The sequence below is a fragment of the Microcebus murinus genome, chromosome X (genome assembly GCF_040939455.1).
Source record: "Microcebus murinus isolate Inina chromosome X, M.murinus_Inina_mat1.0, whole genome shotgun sequence".
Taxonomy (NCBI): Eukaryota; Metazoa; Chordata; class Mammalia; order Primates; family Cheirogaleidae; genus Microcebus; species Microcebus murinus.
Window position 1 is genome coordinate 53,939,558 of NC_134136.1, and position 8,221 is coordinate 53,947,778.

The 8,221-nt window shown below is 36.4% G+C and overlaps 1 pseudogene; it reads right to left on the bottom strand.

The window, feature by feature from the left end:
* Positions 1-5,411: 5,411 nt before the first annotated feature.
* On the bottom strand, positions 5,412-7,520 carry LOC105869249 (armadillo repeat-containing protein 2 pseudogene; annotated as a pseudogene).
* Between the last annotated feature and the right edge of the window lie 701 nt (positions 7,521-8,221).

Below are 8,221 nucleotides of genomic sequence, written 5' to 3' on the forward strand. Positions count from 1 at the left end.
AATTTCATTAATTGGAAATTACTTTTAGAAATTCACATCTATTTTATTTATTTCTACTTCAAAACAAGTAAAGATACTTTTAGTGTTGTGGGTATTTAGCAACCAGAGAAAAATATACCTCACAGCATAACAAAGAAGCAGTATAGTTTTTGAAAGCTAGAGCAGATATAATTAGTTTTCCCTGTACAGTTGCCCTTATATAATCAATATTCTCAAGAGGTAGACAAACATAAAGCTAGGTCACTGTGATTTGCCAGCATAATAAGGGTCTATATCTCCCGTATTTTCTAGGAAGCAAGAGATATATTTTGTTTATCAGCACACTGGTGTGGATCTATAATGGGGGAATCTATGTTATGGATACAGTTGTTTTTTTTTTTTGTTTTGTTTTTTTTTTTTTTTGTAACAACTTGGATGGAATGGATACAGTTGTTTTTTTATTTTTTTATTTCAGAATATTATGGATGTACAAACATTTTATAAATACTAAAAGTTGTGATAAAATAAGGATGCTAAAAAACAAGTATACTCTTATTAGAAAGAGCAAGCTAGGCAAACACTACTAGAAAATTTGTCATAGAATTGTTCTTGCCCAAAACTCTCATAATTACCTGCCTGTATACCATTTGACCCACTCTTTTTTATTTTGTTTATTTATTTTATTTTATTTTATTTTATTTTTTATTTCAGCATATTATGAAGGTACAAATTTGAAGGATTCAAATAATGCCCTTTCTCCCCCCTCCCCCCACAAGTCTGAGTTTCCAGCATGAACATCCCTCAGATGGTGCACATCTCACTCATTATGTATGTATACACCCGCCCCCCTCCCCCCTCCCACCTGCCCAATACCTTATTACTGTAGATCGAATGTGTCCACTTAGGTGCTGCTGAGTTAATACCAGTTTGCTAGTGGGTATATGTGGTGCTTGTTTTTCTATTTTCAGGATACTTCACTTAGTAGTATGGGTTCCAGCTCCAACCAGGAAAATACAAGATGTGCTATATCACCGTTGTTTCTTAGAGCTGAATAGTACTCCATGGTATACATATAACACATTTTATTAATTCACTCTTGGAATAATGGGCACTTAGGTTCTTTCCACAGCTTTGCAATTATGAATTGTGCTGCTATAAACATTTAAGTGCAGGTGTCTTTTTTGTAGAGGGTCATTGGATCTTTTGGGTAGATGCCCAGTAATGGAATTGCTGGATCAAATGGTAGATCCACTTGTATCGCTTTAAGGTATCTCCATATTGCTTTCCAAAGAGATTGAACTAGTTTGCAGTCCCACAAGCAGTGTAGGAGTGTTCCTATCTCTCCACATCCACACCAACATTTATTGTTTGGGGACTTCTTTGATAAAGGTCATTCTCACTGGAATTACATGATATTTCATTGTGGTTTTGATTTGCATTTCCCTGATGATTAGAGATGTTGAGCATTTTTTCATATGTCTGTTGGCCATTCTTCTGTCTTCTTTAGAAAAGTTTCTGTTCAAGTCCTTTGCCCACTTTTTTATCGGGTTGTTTGATTTTTTCTTGCTGTTTTTCGTGAGTTCTAAGTATATTCTAGTTATCAGCCCCTTATCAGATGTGTAGGATGCAAAATTTTTCTCCCAGTCTGTAGATTGTCTGCTTACTTTCATGACTGTTTCTTTGGCTGTGCAGAAGCTTTTTAGTTTGATCATGTCTAATTTATTTATTTTTGTTGGTGCTGTGATTGCCTTTGGGGTCTTCTTCATAAATTCTTTGCCTAGGCCAATGTCTAGGAGAGTGTTTCCAATATGTTCCTCTAGAATTCTAAAAGTTTCATACCTTAGGTTAAAGTTTGTTTTATCCAGCGTGAGTCGATTTTTGTGAGAGGTGAATGGTGTGGGTCCTACTTCAGCCTTCTACAAGTGGCTATTCAGTTTTCCCAGCATCATTTATTGAAAAGGGATTCTTTTCCCCAGTGTATGTTTTTGTCTGCTTTGTCAAAGATTATATGGCTATATGAGGATGGTTTTATATCAGGATTCTCAGATCTGTTCCACTGGTCAATAATCCTATTTTTGTGCCAATACCATATTGATTTAATTACTACAGCTTTGTAGTATAGTTTGATATCTGGCATATTAATATCTCCCATTTTGTTTTTGTTGCTTAGAAATGCTTTTGATATGCGGGGTCTTCTTTGGTTCCAAACAAAGCATAAAATTATTTTTTCTATATCTGTGAAGAATGCTGATGGGATTTTAATAGGTATTGCATTGAATCTGTAGATCAGTTTGGGTAGTATAGACATTTTAACAATTTCGAGTCTGTTGACCCACGAGCGTGGTATGGATTTCCATCTGTTTACATCCTCTGCTATTTCCTTCCTCAGTGTTTCATAGTTCTCCCTGTAGAGGTCTTTTACGTCCTTGGTTAAGTATATTCCTAGGTACTTTAATTTCTTCGTTGCTATTGTGAAGGGAATTGAGTCTTTGATTTGGTTCTCAATTAGATTGTTGTTGGCATATATGAATGCCTCTGATTTCTGTGTATTGATTTTGTATCCTGAGACTTTACTAAATTCATTGATCAGTTCCAGGAGTTTCTTGGTTGAATCTTTTGGGTTTTCTAAATATAATATCATATCATCAGCAAACAGTGAAAGTTTGATCTCTTCTACCCCTATTTGAATACCTTCAATTTCACTTTCCTGTCTGATTGCTGTAGCCAGGACTTCCAGCACTGTGTTGAATAGAAGTGGAGGTAGTGGGCAGCCTTGCTTGGTTCCAGTTCTAAGTGGGAAGGCTTTCATTTTTTCCCCATTCAGTATGATGTTGACTATGGGTCTGTCATATATGGCTTGTATCATTTTTAGGTATATTCCTTCTATGCCTATTTTCTTAAGTGTTCGTATCATGAAAGGGTGTTGAATTTTGTCAAAAGCTTTTTCTGCATCTATTGAAAGAGTCATGTGGTCTTTGTTTTTGCTTCTGTTTATGTGGTGAATTACATTTATAGATTTACATATTTTGAGCCATCTCTGCATCCCTGGGATGAAGCCCACTTGGTCATGATGGATTATTTTTTTGATAAGCTTCTGGATTCGGATAGCTAGGATTTTGTTGAAAATTTTTACATCTGTATTCATTAGGGATATTGGTATGTAGTTTCCTTTTTTTGTTGCATCCTTTCCTGGTTTTGGTATTAGAGTAATATTCACTTCATAAAAGGTGTCGGAGAGTTTTCCATTCTTCTTGATGTTGTGGAATAATTTCTGCATGATAGGTACCAGTTCTTCGTTTTAAGTGTGGTAAAATTCGGGTGTGAAACCATCTGGCCCGGGACTTTTCTTTTTAGGGATATTTTTAATTGCTGTTTGTATTTCAGCTGTTGAGATTGGTCTGTTCAGGGAATCTATTTCTTCCTGATTGAGCCTAGGGAGGCTGTGTGTTTCTAGAAATTTGTCCATTTCCTCCACATTTTCCAGTTCGTGTGCATAAAGATTTTTGTAATGTTTGTAAATTATATCTTGTATCTCCTTGGGATCAGTTGAGATATCTCTTTTATTGTTCCTGATGGAGCTTATTAGAGATTTCTCTTTTCTGCTTTTCATTAGCCTAGCCAATGGTGTATCAATTTTGTTTATATTTTCAAAGAACCAACTTTTTGTTTTATTAATCTCCTGTATAGCTTCCCTGTTGTCAATTTCATTTATTTCTGATTTGATCTTGTTGATTTCACTTCTTCTGCTGGGTTTGGGGTTGGTCTGTTCTTCTTTTTCTAGATCTTTGAGTCGTTTCATTAGATTGTCTATTGTGATCTTTTTGACTTTTGGTTATAGGCATTTATGGAAATACACTTTCCTCTCAGAACTGCTTTAGCTGTGTCCCAGATTATTTGATAACTTGTCTCTCCATTGTTATTTTGTTCAAAGATATTTTCTATTTCCATCTTGATTTCTTCATTTATGATCTAATCATTTAGTAGGAGGTTGTTTAATTTACACATTGTTGTGTAGAAATGTGAGTTTCTTTTAGGATTGATTTCTACTTTTATTCCACTGTGATCTGAGAAGATACATGGTATGATTTCTATTTTTTAAAATTTCTTGAGGCTTACTTTGTGTCCTAGGATATGGTCAATCTTTGAGAATGTCCCATGAGCTGATGAGAAGAACGTATATTCAGTGGATTTTGGGTAGAATGTCCTGTAAATGTCAGTCAGACCCAATTGTTATAGAGTTTTAAGTCCATTATTTCTTTATTAATTTTCTGTTTGTAGGATCTGTCCTGTGCAGTCAGTCGGGTGTTGAAATCTCCAGTAATTATTGAGTTGCTGTTAATTAATTTGCTTAGATCCAATAAGGTTTGCTTTATGAATCTGGGTGCACCTAAGTTGGATGCACACATATTTAAAATTATTATCTCTTTGGAATCATTTATTCAAACTTACTCGACAAATAACACAAACTAATAAACTACTTGCCATCATAATGTTATAACTTACTGAGCACCTACTACACATCATACACTGAACTGGGCAAGTTGCACATTTAATGGTTTGTTCTAAACTATGCTACAAAAACAAAACAAAAAAAAACCATACTATGATAAAATAGATATTATTCCCATTTTATATTTGAAGTTCAAGAAATTAAGTTACTTGCTCAAGGCCCACACAGCTAGCAGGGGAGAGTTAGAATTGAAACTGAGACCTGCCATATACCTAAGCCTGCACTCTATATCATATCACCTCGCTAGACACAGAGAGTTACAATTAGAAGGACTGTCTAGTCCAGTCGTTTTATTTCAAATGAAAAGAAAGGTAAAATAGTTCCTTTTTCATCTATTTTATTTATTTAGTAAAGAATAGATGGCCTAAAGTAGTCTTCTCTAAGTTTTTCTGCTTACTCCTTCTCTTGATATGAGGACCAGACAAATACTGGGACCTAATTAGAAAATGTATTATTAGATGTAGTAAGAATTAGTTTTGGTGCTTATGTAGTAATGTGTTCCATTCATGTTGACCACCATTCTTTCTATATGTATAATCTAATGATCTTTATTGCATAGTTCATTTAATAAACTGACCAACACTTAAATCCCCAAATTGCTAAATCAAGATTTTAAGACTAGAACTCAGCTATTTAATAGAGAATAAAAGAAAAAGCCATTTACTTAAAAAATGTATATCTTCTCATCTTACATTTCTCATAGCAGAATATATAACATGTATTAATATATTCATTTTTCCATAATACCTAACAAGAAGAAATGGTTATTCTTCTTAAAAGACTTAGGCTACTCACTAAAACCTGTACTTGAAAAACTTTCAATATTTGTTAATATCAAAAAAAAGTTCATGTTTGTTACCACTTCTTAAGAATGAAGGAGAGGAAACCTGACTTCCTGTTTCTGTTGTTAATCTGCATCACGTTAGAAAGAAGGAATAGGCAGGGGTTCCAGGAAGGTGTGATGTCTCTGAATTCGCTTTAGAAGCTGCTGTGCCACAGGCTTGAATTCTGTTTCCCAATGGAATTTGTGATAGGTTTTTAGGTCTTGGTCAAAGCTTCAATGCAGCACTAGTTATTCATCTAAAAATGATGATAACAGGACTAAGAGTGTGTTGGTGTCTTCAGCTCCAAAATACGATGAAGCATTAGTGATATTTTCATTGAAGTTCTATGAAGGTTTGCAAACCAAGCAGGCCAACTGCCAGTCAGTAGGACCAAAATCTCTCAAACAATCCACTAACTTTTTAATGCCACCTCCTTCTTTTAGGATGACATGCTTGTTTTTATGCACATGAGGTTTAGGAGAACACCACAGGCAGAAAAGCAAATATCCCGATGCTTAGCATCCAGCAATGCAATCATGAACTTGTGTACATTGTTCTGCACAATGAAATCACAGATGTCATGGTCCTGGGAGAGATTTCCAAAGATGTGAACAGCCTCCAGGACTCCATCCATGTTGTTACTCATAAGCAGCTTTCAGCAATATACAGCAATTCAGCAATATATAGTTTTTTGTCTCGAATTACAGAATTCTTCACTTGGTAGCAAGATAAATTGTTGATTGTGGCTGTAGTATTGATCACCAGCTCCTCACAATCATCGAGTGACTTGTATTCCAGTATGGTCAGGAGCAGGCCCACTGCTGGCCAGCTGGCAGCCAAGGCCTGGTCGACGCCGGGGTGAATGGCCATGTTGGCCAGCAGGCGGGTCAGCTTGATGAACACGTCCTCCGCCTCAGACGGCGGCCTCTGTGCCTGGAGCAGCTCTGCTCCTTCGTAGGCTTGCTTCTGGGAGTGCAGATCGACTTGGTGGAATGTGTGGAACAATGATAGCAGAGTTTGGATGCTCCCTTTCTCTTTGGAAAATTGCTACCAAGCCTGGTTATTTTTCACTGTCAGGTTGCCATGAATAAAAATAATACGAATGACTAAATCCTGCTTCTTCTGGTATTTGTTTATCAGATTCAGAAACAAGGCATAACATCTGGAATAGTTGGCCAAGGCTGCACAGCAGTCATGGAAAGAAGTAAGTTCGCTGAATATTCTGACAACACTGGTACAGAAGTCCTTGCCACCCATGAACTGTTCCATCACTGTGTACACATGGGGAATAGCATTGATGCTCAGCAACTTACTTCTTACCAGTGGTGAATCAAACACATTTCTCAATGTAGCAGTCACCTGAACTAACAAGCGGCCCAAATTAGGTGAACATGTACCACATTTCTTGGTGTTCTGATTTATTTGCTTTATGAAATCCATCAGTATATCCACAGCACCTTTGTTGATTATTTCATTATGAAATCCTGGATTTCCAGAAATGAATTTTATAGTCCCCATAAAGTACAAAAAAGCTTCCGTGTTAGTTTGCAGGTCTTCACTTCTCAGTACTTCCAATAATGATTCCAGAATGCTGTCATTTTGAATCAAAGTATCATTCTTCTCATTCTGGCTAATTTTAAATATAAGTTTGCAGACATTAAGAAGATTCTTTCTACTCACTTTAAGTGCTAAAATAATTTTTGCAAGTTTAAGGCTGAGCAAGTCTGAACCAACATCAACTAGTTTATATAGGGTTTTCAGGAGAATACTTCTCTTAAATTTATTTCCAAGCATGTTTCCTTCCTCTAAAGCGTGACGAAGTTGTGTGCAAGCAGCACAAACTGTTTCAATGTTTTCTTCTTTTTCCAACTCATGCAAAATCGGAACAATCCTTGTATTCTAAAAGACTTCCTCTACTTCTATTTCTGTATCCTTTTCTTGCAAGTCGGCTTTTGAGACTGCTTTGGTTTGCAGCTCAAATCTGAGCTGCTGGTGCATGATAAGGTCCTGCCACGCCTCTTCCCCTGCTCCCCTCCACTTCTGAGATGAGATGGTACAGTGGTTGTTCCTTTGAATGTTTCTTGCTCCTGGATTTCACTGAAGCCTCCATCATAGGTTAGCTGAAGTGGGCGACTCTTTAAGTGGCCAATGGCATTTGATTCTGTTAAATAAACCTCATTTATTTTCATCATGGAGTCCCCCATCATAACTATTTCTTTTATTATGGTGTTCCATGTGTAACACTGATTTGAGTACTTCTTGTAGGGCTGGTCTTGTCTTGGTGAATTCTCTGAGACTTTGCTTATCTTAGAATGTCTTAATTTCTCCTTCATATATAAAGCTTAGTTTTGCAGGGTACAAGATTCTAGGCCAGGCGTTATTTTGTTTCAAAAGAGTGAGAATGGGGCCCCAGTCTCTCCTTGCTTGTATTGTTTCAGTTGAGAAATCTGACTTTATTAGGATCAGTTTTCCTTTGTATGTTACTTGCTTCTTTCACCTCACAGCTTGTAGGAGGGTCTCTTTTGTTGATATTTTTGTCAGTCTGATGACTACATGGAGTGGTGTTTTTCTGTTTGCATTGTATCTCCCAGGAGTCCTTTTGGCCTCTTGTATTTCTAATTCCAGGTTACTGGTTAGACTTGGGAAATTTTCCTGAATTATTTCTTCAAATATCTTATCCAACCGTTGGGTTTTTTTCTTCCTCCTTCTCTGGAATCCAGTGGACCCGCAGGTTATTTTTCTTCATATAATCCCACAATTCTTGTAAGCTTTGCTCATGTCTCTTATTTTTCTGCTCTAACTTTGTTATTAACTTATTTTATTTGAATGTGTTGTCTTTAATCTCTGAGATTCTTCCTTCTGTTTGCTCCACCCTATTTTTGAGGTGTTCCACTGTGTTTTGAATTCC